The sequence below is a fragment of the Mustela nigripes genome, chromosome 1 (assembly GCF_022355385.1).
Source record: "Mustela nigripes isolate SB6536 chromosome 1, MUSNIG.SB6536, whole genome shotgun sequence".
NCBI lineage: Eukaryota > Metazoa > Chordata > Mammalia > Carnivora > Mustelidae > Mustela > Mustela nigripes.
The window spans coordinates 18092865-18117612 of NC_081557.1; the positions used below are offsets into that span (position 1 = coordinate 18092865).

The following is a 24748-nucleotide window of genomic DNA, read 5'->3' on the forward strand; positions in this document are numbered from 1 at the left end:
TGCTACAGGGAAGTAGAAAGGTGAGCTGAATGGCCCGTCCTCGTGTTTTACTTCCTGGCTTCCTGCTGCAACAGCCACAAACCCAGGAAGCTGTGGGACAGGGAGGACTGTGGGGCCGGCTCCTGTCCCCTCCCGTGCTCAAGTCGGCAGCCCTCAGGCCTCGCGCTCCAGGATGTGTACAAATCCACCAAGTCACACGGGCGGGCAGCCCCATCCACCTGAGGCCCCTTTTAAATAAGAATAATTTTCAGCCCTAAGAATGATGAGCACAGCCCCCACACCCTGTCACCAGCTGCAGAGTGACACACAACAGGCAGCTGCCGCCAACTCCGTTGTCACCTGTGGGATCTGCCCCCCGCAGACCCCGACTGGCTGAAGACTGTGGGAAGCTGCCTCTGTTTGCACCATTCCTGCTTCAGGAGAGAGTCAGGAGGCCTTCCCCAAGCATGGACAGGAGCAGCCTGAAGGGAAGAGCGGGTGCTGTGCCCCACCCACTGTATCCGCCCGCTGCCACTGCGCTGGCCCCTCAGGCAGACTGGTTCTGACCTAACCATGACAAATCAGAAAATGACAAGACAGAGCCCTGTGTACAGATGGCCAAAGTGAAGCCCAGAGGACCAGAGCAACTTGTCCAGTGTCTCTCAAGTAGGAGCTGGTACTGGCTAGAACTCAGGTTCCCCAGCTACAGATCTAGAAAGTTCCCCAGGCCCCACCTAGGCTGTTCCATAACCTCCTTAAAGAGGCACCAGCCCTTCCTCCGTATCCTCAAGCCTAAGCTCGCTGCCCAAGACACAGATGAAGAAAGGATAGGAACACACAAGGCACTGACGGCCTGCCTGTCGCGGTGCCAAGCACTGTCACAGCAGGTGAAATTACCACCCTCACAGAACCCCACTTCAAGATCTGAGTAATCTGCCAGAAGTCACAAAGCCAGTCACAGACTGCTGTCTGGTGTCCAGACTGACCTAACTCCATAGCCTGTCCCAATTTTGTCATGCTACCAAACTCAACCAAGAACCAGAAGCTATGACATCAGTCAAGAACACCTACTCATGAGATTTCATTTCCGTTTAAATCTCATGTGCCCGAGACAGATAAATGGGCATAAGGAACTCTAGGACCACATCTGACAGGGGCAAGAGGAGCCGTGGGGAGAAGGGAAGAAAAGAGAAAGTGTTGACTGCCTTAGTTAGACACTCCATTCCTCCCCAGCTCTGTGACCTTTGTAAGTTACTTGACCTCTCTGAGCCTTGACATCCTTCTGCATGAAATGAGCACCCTAAGGGTGACTACCTCAGCATCGTAGGGGGATAAAATGAGCATGTATTTGTAAAACACTTAGAGAGGATGAGTAGTGGCAAACAGCTATGTAAGTGCTTGTTAAATAAATAAGATAACTTGTTATTCTACATCTCCAAGCAATGACAGCGGTGGAAATACAGCAACATTACCCTGTTTCTGGTAACCTTACTGACATCTGGAAAACACTCCGCTCAGGAGGATACAAGGCCTCCAAGCTGCCATCGTGGTCTCAGAGCTGAGGCCGTGCCCCCTCATGCCTCCGGCAACATACTTCTTTACTGAACCTTCACCTCCGTGTGGCCGTCCCTCAGTTTCAGAGCGTTTCCACACATCGCCACACTCGTAAATCTTACCCTAACCCTGCACGGCAGGTTGAGAAGGGATCCTGTCAGATCAGGAAACTGAGGCTACGTGATTTGACCACAGCTGGGAGGCAGTTAGGGTGGGGAACCAAATCTGACCCCAAGTCCTCTAACCTCAAGCCTGTCCTGCCAGAACATTCTTCTTTTTTCCCCGTATGTATGTTAAAATATTTTCATTATGCAATATACGTAAAAAGGAATTTATACACACACGCAAATATATGCATAGTAAACAATGATAAACTTCCACCTGCTTAAGAAAGAGGATGCTACCTTGGAAACCCCCCCGTGTTCTTATTTTTCAGATAACAGCACATCTACTTACTTATCATAAAAAAAAGTAAACATGCACATAAATCTATAACATACGAAGTGAAAAAGGCCTTACTCTGGACATGTAGTGTCGAGAAGCTCTCTGCCCAGAACTTGCCGAGACGACAGACATGTTCTAGATCTGTGCGGTCCAAGGTGTAGCTACTAGCCACGTGGCCAATGAGCACTTCTGATGTGGCCAATGTGGCTGAGGAAGCGAATTTTATTTTAATGTAATTTTTAACTCCATACACACATGTCTACACACTATCTGAATAAAAATGGGTCACCTGTTCTTTCCTCTTAAGACATCATGGCTATCTTCCCGTATCACCACATACTAACCTACTTCATTATTTTTAATGGTTCCTTTATTCCGTTTGGGGAGATACCACACTTGATGTAACCAATCCCCATTTTGGTGGCTTCCAGTTTTTCGTTCCTGCAAAGAATGAACATATCTAGCAGTTTCGGGGACCCCATGCCTCTAACACCCACTGCCGCTCTAGCCAGAAATAGCGCGGCCGAAAGGGAGCTGGGAGGTCTCATGGCTGTAGCTCCCAAGGATGAGTGGCCATGAGTGGCTTTGGAATCAGGCAAGCCCTGGCATCGAGGAACATTCTTTTTTTTTTTTTTTTAAGATTTTATTTATTTATCTGACAAGCAGAGATGACAAGTAGGCAGAGAGGCAGGCAGAGAAAGAGGGGGAAGCAGGCTCCCTGCTGAGCAGAGAGCCCGATGTGGGGCTTGATCCCAGGACCCCAGGATCATGACCTGAACCGAAGGCAGAGGCTTTAACCCACTGAGCCACCCAGGCGCCCCAACGAAGAACATTCTGCTGCTCACTGATGGTGACAGGCAGGAAGCCTGGTGCCCCAGGGGGAGCTCTGAATATTACGTTCGATGACAAATGACGTGATTCCATTAAAGATCATGAGAGAATGAGCTCACCCTGGATTTGCCAGGTGGGCCACAAATGCCACCACTTGTATCCTTACAACACGCGGGCAAAAGACACCAGTAGCCACAGGCAGCAGCAGGAAAGGGAACGACGCAGATTCTCCCACAGCGCCCCCCGGAGGAAGCACAGCCCCGGGACCCCTTACTTCTGGACTTCGGACCTCCGGAATTACAACAGAACGCCTTGAGGCTGTTTTAAACCACCAAGGTTGTGGTAATTTCTTATTGCAGGCCCGAGAAATGAATGTATTCACAGTGTGGCCTGGGACCACCCTGACTGCAGTCTCGACATCCAGAAAAGGGGGAACAGGAAGAGTTACTTTGGAGACCTGTGGCGACATGGAGGAGGAGGAGGAGCTGTGAAGTAACCTGGCAGGGATCCAGGAACTATTAGGGGTGACAAGCAGGTGCAGTGAAGGTTCTGAGCAAAGGTGCCAGAGCCGGGCTAGGTGCCATCACTTACTGTGTGACCTGGCAGGGGACTTAGGATTGGTATGAGGGGTGAAAGAGATGACTCAAGTAAGGCTTAGAATAGTCCTGGTATACAGCAAGTGCTTGATAAATGCCACCTATTCTTTTTATTTTTGTTACCCCTGCCACCACCACAGTGATAACCCGCTCAGGCTGTTGCAACCAAAGACCGCAGACAGCAGGACATAAACAACAGAAATGAATTTCCTCATAGTTCTGGAAGCCAGAAGCTCAAGATCCAGGTGTCGGCAGAGTTGGCTTCTGCTGAGGCACCCCCCTCCTTGGCGTACAGACGACCACCTTCCCTCTGTGTCCTCGCAGGGCCCTCCCTCTGCGTACGTCCATCTCTGCGTGTGTGTGTCCAAATTTCCTTTTAGTATATGCACACCAGTCGGGCTAGATTAGGGCTCACCTAAGAGGCTCACTTTAACTTTATCACCTCTTTATTTTTATTTTTTTAAGACTTTATTTATTGATTTATTTATTCATTTGACAGAGAGGTAGAGAGAGCCAGAGAGCACAGGCCAGCGGCGGAGTGGGGGTGGTAGAATGGCAGAGGGAGAGGGAGAAGCAGACTCCTCACTGAGCAGGGAGCCTGATGCAGGGATTCAATCCCAGGACCCTCAGATCATGACCTGAGCTGAAGGCAGACGCTTAACTGACTGAACCACCAGGCGCCCCTCATCACCTCTTTAAAAGCCCTACTTCCAGATACAGTCACATTCGAAGGGACCAGGAGCCAGGTTCTGAACATACAAAGCGGCAGCAGGGGCGTGGGGGGGATCACACAATTCAGCCACAACCACCACCAACACCATCAACATCATCATCACAAAAATTTCCTTGCCTAACGTGTCAGAGTTAAAGAAACCGGTGTTTTGGTGGCTGTTCTCCTGCGAAGGACCAGTTAACATTTAGAGGCATGTGCTTCTAAAAGGATATAAATGGTGAAGTGGTGGGTGCTTATGTTATCTGGAAAGCTGGGGTCCCGGACACATGAAGGGCTGTGGAGGTTCCCCTCACTGGCCTTGCTCCCCAGGCTCACTACACAGGGATTTCTTTGAAAACCTCCACACACGGGATCCAAGATAGGTTTCTTGGAGGGGAAACAAACACACAAACAAAAAACAAAAAACAAACCAAAAAAAAAATCCAGTGGTGTCTCACGTTCTCCTCCCAGAGGCCTCGGCAGGGGGGAGCGGGGCACAGGCCTGTAGGCCAGCCCAGAGGGCCGAGGAGGGCAGTGTACTTAGTAGAAAATGCAAATCAGTTCCACTCAGGCTCCAACCCTGCACTCTGAAAGGGGAAGTAGAACCATGGCCCAACTTAAAATAAAGAAGTGAGTGGCTTATAATGACTCTGAGGCTTCCAGGAAAAAGCCATTCTGAGGGTAAATAACAAAGAAGTCAAAGAAAACTGAGAAAACACAGCTGATGGGAAGGCCCAGAAAACAAGGAGAGGCCAGTTTCCAGGGAAACCGTTGAGAAGGCTGAATTTACACTCCCCCCTCAGGAGCTCCTGCAGTCAGGAGACCCCCGGCGCAGCTCCTTCGCTGGGACCTGAACACAGACAAGAAGGGCCAGTGTCCTTCAGCACCGTCAGGATTTGCCCAGTCGGCTCTGGTCGCCGCCAGAGTCATCTCGATGGTAACGTGGATGAGGAGAGTGATAGCTCCACTTACCGAGGGGGCCCGCTGTGAAACACACACTTGACATATTCTCTCAGTGGTTCCAACATGAACTTAGGGGGTCTCGGCCAAAACCTTTAACAGATGAGGACAGAAAGTTATAGAGTGTGTCACATCTTGGGGACGCGTGTATATTACACATGCGCTCATGTGTGCGGAGTCTAAATGAATTGCTTATTTTATACTGTATGTACCAGCCGAATGTTTGAAAGAATCCATGTGCTGTGACCATCCCCACCTTACAGAGAAGGAAATGGATGTGCTCAATGTTTACCTTGTCTAAGGTCATATAGCTTATGGCAAGAAACTCACCACCCAGAGCCCTTGATACCCATGTCACTTTGTTGCTCCCATGCCTTCGAAGCATCCCACAGCTCTCAGAATAAATCCCTAAACCCCATCCTCATAACCTCACCTCCTGCCACTCTGCACCCCAGCTCATTGGTCTTCTTTCATTTCCTCCAACACGACCTGTTCTTCCCTGCCTCAGGACCTTTGCATATGCAATGCCCTATGTGAAATACTGCCCATCCACTTCTCCAGGCTCAAACCCACAGATCCTTTATCACCTGTCTTTTATTTGCTGAGAGAGCTTTCTTTCCCCTCACTCTTGCTTAGGTCACATGACCCCAGAGAATACCCTCCTCACCCCCTTTGTTGTCCTGTCACCCAGTAAAGGACTACAGAATTAGTTATTATTTTTGTGAGGTCCATAAAATCAAGGACTCTGTCTATCCTGTTCCCAGGCACTTGGTACAGTGGAGGAATTCTGCAGACACTTGAAGAATGAGCAAATAAACCAGCCACCATAAGAGGCACTACTACTGGGAGACTCGGGAACTGTACGTCCCTGTCAGCTGAGAATACCAGCACCCAGAATTACACAAGGCTTTACCATATGAAATATCCCGGGATTGAAATATAAGAAATCTGGGCTTGAATCCAACCTCTGCAATTGATTATCTGGGTGACCTGAGTAAATGACTCAAGTTTCCTCATCTTCACGGGCGTCTGGGTGGCTCAGTCAGTTAAGCATCTGCCTTCAGCTCAGGTCATGATCCTGAGGTCCTGGAATTGAGCCCTGCATGGGGCTCCCAGCGGGGTGCCAGCTTCTCCCTCTCCCTCTGGTGCTCCCCCTCATTGTGCTCTCTATTAAATAAATAAATAAAATCTTAAAAAAAAAAAAAAAACAAAGCTTCCTCATCTTCAAAAGAGTGGTGTGCCCATCTCCATGAGATAACCTAGATCTCATGTGGCCAATCCAAGGCCCCTCCCTTATACTCATGGCTAGTGTTAATATTTTCATAACACACTGTGTTCACAAAACCCTCGCAGGTTCCAGGAGATGACCTATTACTCGGATATGGAGTAACAGGCACTGCCACACACTGCTGGAAGGAGAGCAATGTGGGGCAGCTGCTAGGAATGGAAATCTGGCAAGATCTACCATAAGGACAAAGGCTATGCTCTCTGACCTAGCAATTCTACTTCCAGAAATTTTACTCTAGGCATGTCAAGGGACTTACATAACCAGGGTTTTTACCACTGCCTTCTTTACAACTGTGGCAGATGGGAAATAACCAAGATGCCCAGCAACAGAAACCTGGCTATGGAAACCTGGGTGTCCCCCATGCTAGAATGGGAAAACTATGGGCTGACTGGCGTGCCCTCCCGTCCAAATGAAAGTGTGCTAAACACAGAATCGTGTGTATATTATGCTGCCATCTAAGTAAAAGAAGATGAAAAGAGCATTTATATATTTCATTGCGCTGCATAAAGTATCTCTGGAAAGACAAGCCAGAAATTCAGAACACCTGTTTCCCCCAAGGAAAAGAGCTGAGTGACAGGGACCCAGGGAAGACTTTTCTCTGCAAACCTGTTTGCACCTTTGAATTTTGAAACACGAATATGTACGACATATTCAAATAAATAAGTAAAACAACAGTGATGCTTCCCACCCCACTCACAAAAGACAAAACACAAAGGTTATTAATTTGTTCAAAGTCACTCAGACGCTTGGAAGAAGTACAGATTTGAACTTGCCTTCTGATCCCAAATAAGCGATCAGTTATAGTTCATTCATTCAACACAAATTTATTTCTTCACTTATTCTACAAGAGGAGTTGCCTTGTACAGGGACACACAGGTCAGAAAAACAAACCCTAGGGGAAGAAAAGAAAATGAAAGGAAGACCAATTTCTTTCCCTTTTTTGCCCCACGTGTCCCAAACTGGCCACACTTTGTAGAACATCACAGACAGCGGGCAGGACCTGTCCCGGCTAAAGAAGGCAGTCCCTCCTCAATCCAGTACGGCTTTTGCCACTTCAGGACACAAGCTCAATTTTGCCAGATCTTAATTTTCCAACAGATGCCAAAAATCCAGGTTTTTAAAAAATGCAAAATCATGTGGCTCGGCAACAAATTCATCAAGCCCACTCGCACTTTAGGGTCCTAACGTAGAGGTTTGGGACCTTTATTTTATCCCATCACAGCTCTGACCACCAGCCCTCTCACACCTTCCCTAGGGGCCTCTCTAAGGTGTGACGTAAGCCCCCACAAACCAGCCACTGTGGGCTTGGGCAAGTCACTTCCCTTCCTGAGGTCTGCTGGCTTACCAGTTGATGAAGAGCTCGGCCTCGCTGGTGGCCACCAGCCCCTCGGCATTGCCAGCTCTCCATTCAGCCCCTACCCTGACTGACTGCCCTACAGAACCGAGCACCTCTGAGAGACAAGGCAGCGTGACCGTGACCCTGGCCATGACAGGGCATAAACCTAAAACCAGCCCCCACCTAGCCACCACCCCATCTAAGTCCTACCCACTCACCACGAGCTCTCCTTCGTATTACAGACACACTCTTGCAACAGGGTGAGCCAAGAGCACATGGGGCATGGTGAGAAGAAACCTACAGTAATAACCAGGACCTACTGAGCCAACCCAGGAAACTAGATCTGACCCCCACACACCCCACCTCAGCCCACCAGACAGGAACCAAGTCAGAAGTGGGTGTTCAAGAGCACAGAGACCATTCTGTGAATCCTCTACCATGACTTAACTTTACTCCATCACCAAAGAGAATATACTAGCTTTCATCAGGGCCCAGCCAGGACGGTCAGGACGGTGCCACGCCTGCTTCTATCTAGCATCTCAGGTCATCTCCACTTGAAACTAACAAGGCAGGTTTAATCTTCCCATGTCCCCGATGAAGAAACTGACGCACAGGGATTAACCTGCCCAAAGTCAGAAGATGAGTAAGATCCTACCTGATTCCACAGCCTGAGCTCCTAACCGCTGGGGTTTAAGCAACACTCCCATCTGCCACACGCAGAGGTGAGAGGTGACCACCACCCGGGGCTTCCCTTCATGCTCGCCATCAACAGCTTCTTGCCTGGCACACTCTGCCTCTCGCAGGAAGGAGGCACCGTTTTCTCAGGGCCCTAACCAGCTTGTGAGGTCATTGTGCTTGTTTACTTGTTCACTGACAAGCCCCGATGGCATGTAAGTTCCTCAAAGCCTGAGACCTGGCCTGTCCCGTCCCCTGCCGTGCCCTGCTGCGAGCACAGTGCTGGGCACATACAAGGTAAACATCTCTGAATGATGGAATGACGCGTGGACGTCCAGGCCACCCAGCAGAGCAGCCTTCCCGCTGCTGAGGGACCAGAAAAATTCTCTCCCTGGATGACCGAACTGGGGTCCGCCTAAGGATGACTGTCCACAGGAACATGGACCGTGGCTGCGTGGGCCAGGAAGCCTGGGTCTGATTACCCATGCATGGAGCCTACAGATGGGGCCCAGGAGAGGTGCCTGGGTGCAGAGTCCTGCCTTTGTTTTTTGTTTTTTTTGTTTTTTTTTTTTAAGATTTTTATTTATTTATTTGACAGACAGAGATCACAAGTAGGCAGAGAGGCAGGCAGAGGGAGAGGAGGAAGCAGGCTCCCCGCTGAGCAGAAAGCCCGATGTGGGGCTTGATCCCAGGACTCTGGGATCATGACCCGAGCTGAAGGCAGAGGCTTTAACCTACTGAGCCACCCTTTGGTTTTGATTAAGGACCAAACTTCTTCGCAACTCTTGGGAAACAAAAGCCAGCCTAGGGACAGACTCTCCCACCAACAAGAAACCATGAAGAGTCAAGTTGGGACTATGGAAAAGGCCCCACTGGTAGAATGAGACAGCTTTCTCAGTGCTCTGCTGGAAACCGACGCAGACAGAAGAGTCCCAGACAGAAGAGTCCCGAGAAGGTAAGTTTCGGCAACAGTAAAAATATTGGCGCAACAGGATGCAAGCTCCAGCGCTTATCTCCGTCTCGCCGAGCCTTCCCAGTGCCCAGAGGACTCAAAGCGCTGACGACTTGGGCCGGGCTAGCAGTCATGACTTCATCAGACCATCGCCCTCACCCTGGCCCGCAAACTACTGTATAATCACCAGAAAAAAAAAATCCCCTCCTTCGGTACAAGTCCAGCCACACTGTGGGGAATAACCACACATCTTATTTACTCATCTGAGAGCCCCACGGTAAGGATGGAGTTTCTTGGAGTGCAAATTGTGAGGGTGTGGCCGGTCAATGCCTTCCAAAGCGATGCTGCAGAGCCCACCAGACAACACACCGGAACGTCTAGACAGAAGCCGTCGCTGAGGCTGACCATTACCTGGGCAATTACACTTCCGACACGTACCATCTAAAACCCTGGTGGGTGACCCAGCGCTCCAAAGCTACTGTCTGGCTGACAACAAGAATTTTCAGGGTGGGGAAATGTGCTCCCGGTTAAGCTGTGCGATTTGCTAAAAATGAGCTTCACCCTCCCACTGCAAGAACAGAGTGACATGCGGGCGCCGGGGTGGCTCAGTCAGTTAAGCCTCTTCCTTCGGCTCAGGTCATGATCCCAGGGTCCTGGAATCAAGCCCTGCATCAGGCTTCTTGCTCAGCGGGGAGCCTGCTTCTCCATCTCCCATTCTCCTTGCTTGTGTTCCCTCTAGCTCTGTTCCTCTCTGTCAAATAAATACAAAAAATCTTAAAAAAAAAAAAAAAAAAAAAGAGCAGGGTGACTTTTTTTTTTTTTTCCCATGAGAAAACGGGATCAAGGGAAAGGAAACTTCTGGGTCCCATAGCCAAAGACAGAGAGCACTGAATAGAGACTCAGAAAACTAAAGAGGCTGCCGGGATCTGATCACTTCACAGAGGTCACGGGGCCACTTCAAGTTCATTCAACAACCAAACATTAGGAGGTCCAGCGTGTGCCAGGATCTGAGAAGAGAAAGCACAGAGGGAAGGAAGAACAAAGTACCTGCTTCCCTGGGGCTCAGGGGCTCGCCAAAAACACTCCCCAGGTCACAGGATGAATGCAAATTGACAACCCTACTTGGAAGATGGGCAGTGGAGACAAGATTGAGGCAGAAAGGTGAATCACCTTTTCTAGTTACAAGGCAAAGCTATTAAGGGATGTGTGGACGACTCAGTCGGATCGGCTCGGGTCATGATCCCAGGACCCCTGGATCAAGTCCCTGATGGGGCTCCTTGCTCAGTGGGGAGACTACTTCTTCCTCTGCCTGCGGCTCCCTGACAAATAAATGTGCTCTTTCTATGACAAATAAATACAAAATCTTTAAAAAAGACAAAAAAAAAGGCAAAGCTATTAAGAGGTCAAGTGAAAAACACGGGTTCTCCATTTCTCACCAGTTACTCCAAAAAACATGGATGCTGGAGCCTAGAAAGGAAATGTGAGGAAGGAAACACAAGCTTTCATGAGCCTTTCAGAAGCTTGAGTATCTTTTTTCAGTTGTGATAGGCAAGGACAGAATTTTAAAAAAATCACAGGTCAGGGGCGCCTGGGTGGCTCAGTGGGTTAAAGCCTCTGCCTTTGGCTCAGGTCATGATCTCAGGGTCCTGGGATAGAGCCCTGCATCAGGCTCTCTGCTCAGCAGGGAGCCTGCTTCCTCCTCTCTCTGCCTGCTTCTCTGCCTACTTGTGATCTCTGTCTGTCAAATAAATAAATAAATAATCTTTAAGAAAAAAAAAAGTTTAAAAAAAAATCACAGGTCGACAACTATTTCATGAGCACCTACTACGCTGAACACAAACATGAGCCAGATGTAATCCTACCAGCAACGAAGACACTAGAAGAGAGAACAAGAATTCGATTGTGATTAAAGACAAAGACAAGGAGGCCTAAAGCCCGGACGGCAAACTTGATGGCAAACTTGATTCTTATCAGGGCCGTGGCAGGGAACACCACCTCGCCAGAGAACCCAGCCTTTTTGTTGTTGTTGCTTTTTCTTTAAAGCTGGAAACCTCAAGTTTAAATATCAAGTCTCCTAATTTTCATATTTTAAACCGCAGTGGACCAGTCCCATTACTTTGTAGGTAGGGAAACTGAGGCCCAGAGCAACTGAGCAACTTGATCACGGTCCAACAGCTGGCCCACAGCAGAGTCGAGATCAGATTCCAGATCTCAACTCCTTGTCCCGTGTTGTCTCCAAGATGCCAGTTAGGACCAACGCAGGGGGCTCTTACAACAACTCCTCTCTCTGCAAAGTTGATACCGACACCTTTCCGCGTGTCTTGAAAGTAATCGATTGTCCTATTGGTCAAGGTCAAGAATGTTTTAAAACTTTTCTCAGAACACAGCAAAGGAATGCTTTGTTTACCCACCAATTTTGCCTCCAGAGACGTTATGGTGAAAGGGGTCACACAGCTTCGTGGTGGGGGACTTAGGCAGCTGGTACCCTGCAGCAGAATTCCCCGAACTGACGGCTGGAGTTGACATACCGCAAAGACGTCTGGGGAATGACGGTGAGCCAGTTCCAAAGGAGTATGTGGAATTAGATGGCAAGCGTTAATGGGTTTCCACAGAGGATTTACGCAGCTGAGGTCACGAGCAGGTTGTAACAGGGGCAGAGGCAGCTCAGTTCAGCACAATATGCACATCACAGCCCTGGCTGGATCCCTGCCCCCGGTCCTTGGGAAGAAGACAAAAACAAATGCTTCTTCGAGGTATCTTCCCAGGCTCAGTTCAAGGGGACATATACTCTGGTTCCTCAACGAGGGAGCCCAAAGTGGCCCCTTAATCCTAGTCTCTGCTAAAAACCTAAAAACCTAACTGCTGTCACAGATGCCTTCAACCAAACACAAAACCCAGCCCGGGTCAAAAAGAACCAGCCAAGCCAGAGCAAGTTCTGTAACAGGTAAAGAGGAGCGAGAAAATGGTAAATGCTGCTGGCAACCTGCTGTGGCAAAACCAGGACACTGGTGAACGCACTGGAAAAATCATATACTTGCACCCCAAAATTGAGGAGGAGGAAAGAGAATGAAAGCCTAGAGACATAAATACATGCCTTCGGGTAACATACGATTATACACAAAATAAACCGTACAAACACGTATGATGGGTTCTTTGGGCAGTGGCAGGGGTAACTGTTGATCATATTTTCCCACGGGGCATGGGCGAAAGAAGGAGAGATCTTCTGGTGAGTTCTACCACTCTCTGAAACCCTCTGGGCAGAGGTCATCCGTGAGCATACCAGGGTCCCAAAGAGGACCAAGGCAGGTGAGGCACGGTCTCTTAGGGCCATGCCCTTCGTGGTTATACCCTTGATGCCTCACTTGCTTGACCCTAGTCCCAGACCCGAGCGCACACACCACCCCCTTGGATAAAGAGCACTCCAGTTTCTGATTCAAAGCCCAAGCACAGAGTAAAGGTGGCAGATTTTCATTATTGGCCCATCCTTTTACTACGGAGATAAAGGAGCTAGTCACACTCCATCCAACCAGCCTCCATCCATACTCTGTCCATACTCTGTCCATCCCCTATACTCCAGAGTTTCACATAGGTGCCCCTAAATTTCCGACAAGGAGCTCAGTTCACCAGCTTGCTTTCCAGAGGTTGACAGAGCCAGATGTACCTGGCTAGGAGCTTCTGCTTTTCAATGAAGCCAGTATATAATAACACCATTTCTTATCCTCCTAGAGAAATGTAATATGTTTAAAAGGTGGGGAGGAAGAGAATGCCCTCTACACATTTAAGAACATAAGAAAGCCTCCAAAACCCCAGAATATGTTAGAACTAGAACTATCGTGGATTAAAAAAAAAAAAAAAAGCTTAAATTTAATAGACCGTTTAAATTCCTAGTTGATGGTAATTAGAGAGCAAGCAACATTTCTTTAAACGCTGCTAGACAGAACTTAATCCAATTTAGGTAATCACTAACCTTTGCAGATTTTTTTTTTTTTTTTTTTTTTTTGCCCTCCCTCTCTCTCCTCTAAATGAAATCCAAGGATTGATCTACAAAGGCCATAAACTGGCAAAACATAAGAAAAGAATATTTAAAGACAGAGACTAGGTGACTATTACCACAAAAGGCCAAGTCCAATTAAAATGGAAACAGGTCTCATGAGCTCCCTAAATTATATTGCCTATAAACTGGGGATTCTAACCAGGCATCATCACAACTGAAGGTATTCTGAGGGAGGTGGGGGTCCTTCCTTCCCTGCTGTCCCCCTCTGGGCACCTCCCAGGGCAGGCTAGTTGCCAGGTCTTGCTTTATGGGGTGAGAGCCATCCCCTGCCAGACCAAGGCTAGTAATCCTCTATAAAGTACCTGCAGGGACTGTCTCCTCCCATGGAGTAAAGACTCAGAACTACCCAACTGGTCCCTTCAGGTCCCCCACTGCTCACCCACCTCCTACCGCCTCATTTCTAGAGCTCCCACACTGCTCAGGTACCCACTTCTGCTCCAGAAACATCCATGTGAACCACCAGGACTTTCTTGATTACTTGGCACCTTGGGTTCTTCACGGAAGGCTCCCACTAGAGGCCTGGAGTAACTGATCCAAACCCCTTCCTCGGCTCCACTCCTGTGTGTGTGACTTGGAACAAACCACTTCAATGGTTTGTCCAAAGCCTCTGTGGGCTCCTCATTATAGTGGTGGGGATATAACGGTACCTACCTCATTGCTGTTTCCCTGCAGATTTTGTTCCATTATCAATGTCAATCAGAGCCAAGTTTAAGACATAGTAAAGCTCAAGGAGTGTTTGCCCCCCTCTTCCTCCTTTTCTAAATAAAGGCCTATTTTTATAATGTTCAAATAACAATCATTATTGAAATCTCGCCCCCCAAAAATAAATATCCATGAGCCTCTGCATCTGAAAGAAATGAGGTCTCCTCCTTAAGAAACAAGGTAGTCTAAACTAAGCCTTGGAGCAGTAAGACAGTTGGACCAGCTCATTTCTAAGGTTGTTTTTTTTTTTTTACACTATTGATGGTTCAGGCTGTTAGAAGCATCGGTAAGATACAGAAAGGACAGTGGTTGGTGTTGTAGAAACCAAAGACAATTTTGTGGACCACTCAAGCATTGTTCCCTTTATCTGCTATAGAATAGGCTCTGGAATGCACCCTCGGTGGGTTAAAAGGGCTCAGCCCTGCGGCCAGGTTCCACAGAGAGGACAGCCCACCGCACCTTTCTCGATAGTACCGGGAACCTCAACAGAGGCTTACATTGAAACCGTTTCTAAATTAGCCTCTGCAAGCCCCATTTCCCCTCCTGACCCACTTGCTGCTTCAGGATGTCAAGAACAGCGCCTTCCAGCACAGAGCAATTTACCAGAGCTCAGCCCCGGGGACTTTGTGCACCGCGTAGACCAATGAAATGTCAGGACAGCAACACACGGTGGTCAGGGTCACCAAAGGGAACTCCAAAAGAAGCAGTGTTCGAGGCTTGATCAACGAGCAGCCTTTGGAGGGGCAGTAAGGGCTGTTAGCGCCCTTGACCGCTTTGGTCCTTTGCGTGGGCCATTTTGCACGGATCCCGGGGACAACAGGTTCCAGAACCCCGCCCCGGCAGGGATACCCGAGGACCCGCCCAGAGCGTTGAACGTGCGGGTCTCGGGAGCAGACGTGCCTCTGAGCGGCCGCGCGTGAGCCTTGCGTCCTGTGGGGCGCATCGCAGTAATTGAAACCTTACACACCGCAGGACTGCAGCGCCGTCTATAAATACTCCCCGCCTTACTGCTGACAAACAAAACGCGGGCTCCCGGCCCCGCGGAGGAAGAGGCGGCGGCATGTGACCGAGGGCAGGGGCAGGGTCAGAACCCTGTTGTCTACCAGGGAGGCACCCCAGGGCCGATTGCTGAGGCACAGTTTGCAAGCATACCGCCTGATGTGACCCGGGGCGCCCGTCCTCAGGAACAGGGGCCGAGGGCCGGGAAGGGAGGGTCGCAGCCGCGAGAGTGGCGGGGCGCGGGGTGGGGGGATCCGGAGAGCCCCCTGTGCGCGGAGGGCCCCCGGCGTGCGCACAGTAGGCGCGCAGACGAACGCCTCGCCAAATGGAGGGCGGGCGGGAAAGCCGCAGCTGAACCCGGGTGCCGCCGGCGCCGAATAGCCGCCCGCCCCGGCCGGGTGTCTCGAGGGCTGCGCCCCGGCCCGCCCCAGGCGGCGGAGCCCAGCGGAGCGCGGGACAAAGCGGCTGGCCTCCCTGCCCTCCCTCCCACGCCTGTCTCTGCAAATAGGGGGACGGCAGGAAAAGATGGGCAGTCTCGGGGCGCCCGATCGCCCGCGCTCCAGCCGCGGCAGCTCTTACAGATTTGCCGCCTCGGGCCCAGGGAGAACGACGGAAGCAAACAAGCAAACTTTCTTCTTTAGTCTCCTGGCACAGCCTGGGTCCCGCGGTCGGCTGCATCCCCCCATCCCGCGCTAAGCAGCACGGCTTTCTCCCCCGCCCCAACCCGGGGGGCGCCAGTCCGCTCGCCTCCGTCCTCCTGCTGCGTGCGATCCGAGGATCCTGCACCGTGCTGGGGTCCCCATCCGGTTGCCCCCAAATGTGACGCTTTCCCTAAGCCCCCGCCCCGGCTCGTGCCCCGCCAGTCCGTGCCTGGAGTGCACGGTGATTTCGTGCTCAATCCCGTGCGGTCGCCGGGCGTACAACTCCAGCCCCTCCCCGGGACTTCCCCACTCACCCCCTTGGGGTCCCGGGGCTGAGTCACCTCGAGTTGCGCACACCCGCAGCTCGCCTCCGCCCGAGACGGCGCGCCTAGGACAAAGTTTCCGGTCTTCCCGAGAAAGTTTTCTCACCGGCGAGCAACGAGGATCTGGATCGCTCTCCTGCAGCGCGCTGCCCAGCTCTCCCTCCTCCCTCCCCGCGCAGCGCCGGCCTCTGCGGGGTCTAGTCCAGCCTCCCGACCGCCAGCGCGGGTCCACGAAGGCCGCGGCCGCGGAGCTCCCCGAGCCGGGCTGGTGACACGTTTCCCTCCTCTCCTCTCAAGGCCGCCTCCTCCCCCTCCTTCTCCTCCTCCTCCTCCTCCCACTTTTCCTGTCCGGTGCTCATCGCTTTAGTTTCTCTCCCGCGGCCCCCACCCCACCCCACCCCACCTCAACCCCTCCTCCTCCTCCTCCTCCCCTGCAGCGACTCTCACTCGGCTGGGGAGGGGAGAGGGGGAGGGGGCGCCTGCACTTTCATCCAGATCAACAATTTCAGGAAATCCAACTCTTAACTTGAAAAGCCTGGGAGGATGCAACAGGTCGAGAGAGCTCACACAAGAGGAGGTCCCCCTCTAACCTCCACCGAGGGATCTCCACCACGTCCCCCTACCAAGGGAAACTGTACCAAGAAGCCATGGGACTGTTTCTGAGGCTCACCAGAGTCCCCGAGAGCCTGGGACTTTCGCCCTTGTTTCAAGGAACAGTCCCCAGGCCGTTTCCAGGAACAGTTGTTTCAAGCGCATTAATGAAAATACAATTCCAGTGAAGTCTCTCCTTCAGATTCGCAAAACATTTTTCAAGCTCCCAAATTCTCTTTCCAGCTGAAGGTTTAGTGAATTGGAGGGCCCCTCAGAGTTTGAAACAACAGAAAACCCCCAATCTCAAAATTAAAAACAACGTAAAATTATTTTTTTTTTGCAGGTGGTTAAGAATTTGAGGCAGCTGTTTTCAGGACTCACTGGCTTGTATAATTTCACCCTATGGTTGAGCAGGAAATACTTTTAAAATGCTGCCCGTTCAGACATCACACTTAGGCTTTGAAACCACAGTGACATTTGCTGAAGAAAAGATGTGTCTTTTTATGTCAAAACTGAGGGGGGAAATGTTTATTTTGATCACCGTGACCTTACAAGACCTATGTAAGCAAGGATTGCTGTTCAGGGTATGCCCAAGGGAGGGGGGGCTTAAGGGGGGGGGGTTGATGAAGCTCCCCCAGCCCCGCTTGTCCAATGATATTAACCAATTCTCAGTACAAACCCCAGGGTACTGAAAAGACTTTAAATCTCATCCCAGAAATCACACTCATGGAGAAGCTCCAGATTCCAGGCACGTGCCTGGGAAAGGAAAACAAGAGGGCCAGGGACTTGAGGGATGTCCTCGAGGCATCTATGGGGAGGTCTGAAGAGCCAAAGCCTAGAGCCAGAGGCCAAAGTTTGAATCCCACTTCCTCCTTTTACTAGCTGCCAGATATTAGCCAAGTTAGTTAGCTCTGCTATGCCTCTGTTGACTCCTGTGAAAATGGGGATAAAAGTAGGAGTGACCTCAGGGGCACTAGGAGAATGTAATGAATTCAAATAAAGAAAGCGCTTAGGATCTCTGTCAGATTTCAACAGAAACTAAGCCATTATTACTACTATTATCATCTCGAAGTTCAGGACAGTAAAAAAGGAGCCATTTCTGCAGAGCTGCGGGAAGCTAGGAAAGCCTGGGCACACTCATTCGAACCCCTTCATCTAGGGAGGCCCACCCTATTTTGTTTCAAGTTGTAGCTCCTTCCTCCCTCCCAGTCCCCCTCTCTAGACTCTACTTTTCCTTTTGTCCATTGCATTGATCACCTTGCGGCGTATCATAGAATTTACATTTTTTTGGAAAATGTATCTCCCACCACCTCCTACTTCCAGGGCCAAGACATCAACTCTACAGGAACATGGGTTTGTTCTGTTCACTGATACCGTTCAAGATCCTAGAACAGTACCTGACACACAGTTTACACCTAGTAAATATCTTTCCCCGAGCCCGCCCCCACCCCCACCCCGGCTCGTGCCCCGCCAGTCCATGCCCGGAGTGCATGGTGATTTCCTGCTCAGTCCCATGCAGTCGCTGAGAATGGATTCATTCAGCAAATTGAAACTGTGCTGGTGAGATGGGTTGGGCATTGTGCAATAAGAAAACAAAAACTTAAGGGGTGCCTGGATGGTTGGTTAGGGGTCTGCCTTAGGCTGAGGTCATGATCCCAGGGTCCTGCGATTGAGCCCCACATGGAGCTCCCTGCTCAGCGGGGAGCCTGCTTCTCTCTCTTGCCTCTGACTGCTGCTCCTCCTGCTTGTGGTTTTTTTTTCTCTCTCTCTATCTAATAAATAAATAAAATCCTAAAAAAAAAAAAAAAGAAAAATAAAAGAAAAGAAACCTTAATCATTAGGCCTATCCAAGGATGAAAGAGGCTCCCTCTGGAAGAAGTGTGCTCTGTAGTAAAGAGAAGTACCCTCAATGTAGGTGATGCCAGCTTGGTGGGGAAGCCATAAAAGAGTATTCAAGAACCAGAAGGGAGGTTTAAAGAGGTTAAAATCTCTTCTAAACCTAGGAGTTGTGAGTTTTGTAACCTGAGTTTTCTTAAAAGGAGAAGTAGCCAACGTTTGGTGTAAATCGAATTAGAGCTTCTAAGAACAATTACTACCAGTATCTTATACTTGTCACCACTCACATTTTTACCAAAACTCTATCTAAATGCCAATGGAACATTGCCTTTCCTTAAGAAACAGAATTTTATTAGGAGAAACCAATACAGATCGTTCTATTTACACTTTTGTTTACAGAGATGAAAACTGTAGTTCTTTGGAAGACCTATCAGGTATGCAGCTTGCCATGGCCCCAGCCTGTGGAATGGAAGGTGGCTGAACCAAGGTCCCTGCTGAAAAGGCAGGCCTTAGGCAGCCCTTTTAAGATCAAGGGCAGGTACCAAACCAAATGCCGCCAAACTCTGTAACAAACCTCTGTGACCAACTGTGGCCCAGAAAAGGTATACTGGGCCAATCAGAATCCCTTTCAGGAATGCAGACACACACAGCTGCACGCACACAGAGCTAGTATCCAGAACAGATGCTGAGAGGTCACGACTTTATCTAAACTCTCGATTCTAGTAGCTGCATCATCTATGGACCAGCTAGATGTAGATTACAGGCATATTTTTTGAACCCCACAGTATCAACACTTTTTAAATTACTCGCCACTATGTAAGGATCAAAACACTTCATGCAAAAATGTGGATTTTCAGCTGGCACTGACAAATCTGAAAGGCGTGGCGCTGTTTACTCTGCAAGCCCGCCCAGCCACGGAGCACAAGTGCTGGAGCCCATCTCTGTCTAGACAGGGCCAGGAGGTTTCAGTTTGCCACAGTCTCAATCACTGCTTGACCCCACTTCCCTGGGTGAGGCTGGAGAAGGGATGCTGGCACCTAGGTAGGATGGGCCAGAGCCACGAGGAAGCAGACATAATGCAAGAGAATGGCATAGGTTTGGATCATTTTCTCCCCAGCAAGAGAACCTTTCCTTTCAACAAAACCTTGCTTGACATGGCCTGACGTGCACACTGCTGAAATAAAGGAAACTGGCAGGGATACGGAGGCAAGTGGGCAGCTAGACAGGGAGACACAGAGCCCCCCTAGGGGCTGCCCTGGGATCAAAACCACCATCCAGTTTCTGTTCTTCCTGGAGGTGTGCTGTTCTCCTTTTCCTTTGTTCCCATAACAATGCCCGCCCGCCCCATCTTCATCACTCATTCCTGTCCCCAAAGTCTAGCCAGACCAAGGTCAGAAAGGGCAAGGCGGGGCCCCTGGGTGGCTCAGTTGCTGGGCGTCTGCCTTCGGTTCAGGTCATGATTCCAGGGTCTTGGGATCAAGTCCCACATCGGGCTCCCTGCTCGAAGGAAAGCCTGCTTCTCCCTCTCCCACTCTCCTTGCTTGTGTTCCCTCTCTTGCTGTCTCTCTCTGTCAAATAAATAAGTAAAATCTTTAAAAAAAAAAAAAAAAAAGAAAAGAAAGAAAGAAAAGAAAGGGCGAGGTAACTTGTCCAAAGAAGGATAAGGCAGGGATCCCCGATACCGGTTCAGCCCTCCTGTACTACACGATGCTCCCTCTTGGTAGGATTAACTGCATCTGTCTCTGAATAATAATTAAAATCACTTGAATTTACAATATCCTAGTACTGAATGCCTTGAGAATCCGTAGTAAAACAAGTACATGCTAACTTTGGGCGTTCAAGTTTGGACCTCCTTCTGTAATACTTTGACATCTCATACAATGTCTTACAGGCGTTCCAATGAAGAAAAGCATCATCTATTTTCATATGTTTTCTCCTTTTTGCAGATGGGAAGATGGAGGTCCTGGAAATCCAAGATCCCTTGCTAATGCCGGGCACAGAGTTTGTGAGCACAGGCAGGTCCCCTAAGCGCGTGCAGCAGTAGAAGAAACAGTTTTTCAGGTTCTCAGAGCTCTGGTCATAAAATAAGTTAATGTAGTTACTCATAATAAATACCAATCTAGACACAGAACTTGCGTAAGCGCTCAGTATACATCCACGGCTCTGCACCATCCATAAAACAGGACCATTTGAGAAATAAGCTCAGAATCTGATCTAACACCAGGATGTAAAATCAGTGACCTTTGATAGAGCAGGAAGACGTCATGCACAGATGAAAAAAAACCCTTGCCCTCCTGTCCTCTTTTTTTTTTTTTTTTAAGATTTTATTTATTTATTTGACAGACAGAGATCACAAGTAGGCAGAGAGGCAGGCAGAGAGAGAGGAGGAAGCAGACTCCCGGCTGAGCAGAGAGCCCGATGCGGGGCTCCATCCCAGGACCCTGGGATCATGACCTGAGCCGAAGGCAGAGGCTTTAACCCACTAAGCCACCCAGGCGCCCTCCTGTCCTCTTTTTAACTTCCACAGCGAACAAACCGAGGAACCGGAAGTTTGTTCTTTGAAAAATTTTGGATGATACAAAAAATTATTTTTGTCCTCTTCAACCTTTCCTCGGGCAAAATGACATGTTCCTGGTATGGTGGTTGTTGGTCTCGTTTTTGACTTCGGTATGGAGAAGTATCTGGCCTCTATTTGAAAGGGGCTGGTCATTATTTTGAGATCGTATTTTGAGAATAACTTGAATGAGCGCATCTTAAGAGTGAAAAGAACTTAGCAATCCTACCCGAATTTTCCCCGGGGAATCCAGATTTCAACTATTCCTTCCCACAGTTCCAAGTTGGTCTGTTAGTTGATAGGTACTGACAGGTCACTTGTTAGTACCAAGTACTAGGGATGCCAGTGAACAAGACCATCTCTACCATCAAGGCACAGCAAGCAACAATAAACGTACAAATGAACACACAGAGGAGATCATTTTGAGGACTGGCCTTTGTTGCGAGGAGGCTATGGAGTGCTAGAGTGACCATGGGGAAGAAAAGAGCTTTATCCAGGGTCATCCGGGATGGCCTCTCAGCCAGGGTAGCTTTGGCACTGAAATTTAAATGAAAAGAAGAATCTATAGCAACAGAGGGATGTTCCAAACAGAAGACCTGGCCAATACAGAGACCTTGAGTCAGGAAGAAGCTTGGCAAGTGAAAGAGATGAGAAGAAAACCATTATGGTGGAAGCATAGAAGCCAGTTGGGAAAAGGAACAAGAGGAGGTCAAGAAATAAATTGGGGTCAGATCCCATAGGACCTGGTAAGTCAGGGTAAGAGTTTGGCCACAGTGGGACATCATCAGAGGGATTTGGAGAAATCATAACGTGATCTGGTGGATGGGTGGCAGATGGACTAGAAGAAGAGCAAAAGTGAGGGCAATCCCTTTGAGGAGGTGGCCTCAGTAGACCAAGAAGAGATGATGCTTGGATTCAGTGTGGAGCAATTATATTGGTCAAGCATGGAATTAGAGGTGATGAAACTTTCTGATGGGTTGGCCACATGAGGAAGGATAGGCATCATGGGTGAGGCTTCAGTTTTTTGAGCAGCAAGGTGGAAAGTGGTGTCATTCACTAAGGTAGGAGAGACAGATGGAGAGTGCAGTCAGAAGGGGAATCCTTAGTTCTATGGTAGCTTCGTGGAGTTTGAAATGCCTGGGTGAGAGCCAAGCAGAGATGTCCATATAGACATTTGCGTATATGAGATGGTTTGAGGGATGGATAAATTTGAGAACTCTCGGTGTATATAAATGATCCTAAAAACCAAAGGACTATGTGCAATGCTTTGGGGACTGAGTATGGACAGAGAGGACAAGCCAGGAAGAATAGAGGAGTCTAATAAAAGAAGAGTAACCAGCAGAGGAATGGAAAACAATGAGATGCTAATGAGACGGCAAAGTCAAAGGGAGCCCTAGAGAAGAAGATGTACTGGGAAGGAAGGTTTGGCCAAGGATGTCCAATGCTGTCAAAAAGTGAAATGGGAACAGAGAATTAACTTTTCTTTGACAAAGCCACATTGGTGACCTTGATATGGGTCCTTTCAGTGGAGTGGTGTGGGAGGAAATCATATCAGAGGGCTGAGGGGAGAAAGAGTTGGAGAGAAGGAGACAGGGAATACTAAACTCTTTCAAATAGTTCTGCCATGAAGAGGAGCAGAGAAAGTGTGTTGATGTGATGGTTTGATTACTTTTAAGTGGGTGATAACGAGTAAGACATGTTTTGAAGGCTGATGGGAATTATCCAATGAAGAGGGAAATTGATTTATGTCCCTACTCACCGTTCAGTGGGATGGGGTAGGAGAAGTAAATGCTCGTTTGAGCTCATTCTCCAAAGGTGGCACATTTAAACACACTTTTAAAAATTTTATTTTTTATTCACTGAATGTTTATATTTGCAAGCTCTTTTACTTTCCTGTGATTATAGAATTGTGTTGATCTGGTTGGAAGACTTAAACATTTTTGCATGCAATACATTCCCATGTTGAGACTATGATCAGATGTTAGGGTGAACACTGCCAAAGTTAGATTTTGACAAGTACAGGGAAGGTTCTCGTGTCCGTGCTCTGCCTCACACACTACAACGGATAGCAGTCGCTGGAATTACAGTGTGAACAGTATCTTCTGCAACTGGGCAAATGATAGGCTTGAGCTAAAGATTCTTTGGGCCAGCTCCTCCACCAACCAACCATGGGTGCAGATCCATCTCCAGACTTTCTTCACTGACATAGGAATCTGACTGTATATACGTCAACCCTCTCACCACTGCCACATCCAAAGATGCCGACATTGAATTTCCTGATCCATCTCTCAGAAGACCTTTTTCATCCAGAGGTAATGGAAGACGTTCATAGCAAACCATGTACCCCAATTTTTGGTGTCACAATGTAAGATCAGCACATGCTCAATCCAGCTCTGCACCTTCAGGCAAAACCGAATGGAAAACATTCCAAATAAATACTCAAAGGTGTTCTCAAAAAATTCTTTCATTTTCCTTGGCCATTGTAGCAGGCATTCGAGAATGCCTGCCTACACCATACCCTCTTTTCCAGCCAACATACCCTCTCTTCCAGATTTTGCAGAACAGGGCAGTGAACCATCCTACAACTTATGACAGATGGCTGGTCTTGGGAAGGGGCACCTGACAGAAGAGCAGGTGAGAAGCACCAGTCAGACTACCCTTTAAGGATTCAAATACTATGTAAGATGGTGGTCCCCTGGTGCCATGTCTATCCCAGCAAGAGCTGGCTTGGTGTACTCCTGGCTTTCTGGCGGCACTCAGACTCAGATTCATCACTACCCTCTGTCTTCAAGTACTCAGAACTGGCCTCCCTATGGTCTTCATCTCTGTCTCTGCCCATCAACACAAGAAGCCAGGGATCAAGGTTACCCTTAATCCTCCAGACTATCATCACCACATGGCCATTTCCATTCCCATTTCTGAACTGTCTCCTAGCCCTTCCCTGCTCCCCAGAACCTTCTGCCATGTGCTCTGGAACCTTCAGTTGACACTCTTAGAAATCATTGAGGACTCCAAAGTACTTTTGTGGGTGGGTTATATCTATCTAGATATACTGGATTTGAAACTGAACATGAAAATTAATTTACTAGCTTTAAAATAACTAATAAAGCCATCAAATATTTTATGGAAACTAATGGTGTTTTTTTTTTTTTTTCAAAGTCACAGGAAGAATGGAGTTGTTTTGCATTTCTGCAAATCTCTTTAACTTCTGGCTTAATAGAAGGCAGCTGGACTCTCGTATCCACTTCTGCATTCAATCTGTGGTGTTATCATACATCATGTAGCCTCTGGAAAATTCCACTGTGTACTTGTGAGAGAATGAAAGTGAAAAGACAAATAATACTGTAGTCTTACTTTGAAGTTTTTGACTTGTGGATCTGTGACAGGGTCTCAGAGACTCTCTGGGGTTCCTAAACTACACTTTGAGAGTCACTGTTCTAATGGCACCTGTGTTCTTCCCTGAGGACCTCTCCTTCCCCCCAAACCTCTCAAAAGGTGGTGGGTTTTCTCCAACACTCCTTCTATCCCTGTCTCTTCCTAAAAATCCCCATCAAACCATCAGATGAGTCAACTCACTTCCCCTCCTTGTTGTGGTCATTGCAGGCTCTTGGGTTTTTCTCCTCTCTTTAAGTCCCCCCGTTCATGTTCACTGCCTTAGCTACTGTTCCTGTTGCAATTCCTGATGATTTCAATATTCATAGACAAAATCCTTCCAATGTCC

The 24748-nt window shown here is 48.8% G+C and overlaps 1 protein-coding gene across 7 annotated transcripts in view; it reads right to left on the reverse strand.

Moving 5' to 3' along the window:
• Positions 1–24748, reverse strand: part of PRR5L (proline rich 5 like) — a 144161-nt gene that overhangs the window by 53621 nt on the left and 65792 nt on the right. Inside the window, exons 1-2 of one of the 7 annotated variants that reach the window (XM_059405548.1) lie at positions 16153–16241; positions 5089–5169 (exon numbers count right to left, since the gene is read on the reverse strand). The exons of 1 other annotated variant lie outside the window; for it this stretch is intronic. The gene's annotated coding sequence lies outside the window, so the exon portion shown is untranslated. 5 more of the 7 variants (XM_059405584.1, XM_059405556.1, XM_059405593.1 and 2 more) reach the window with 5 other exon arrangements.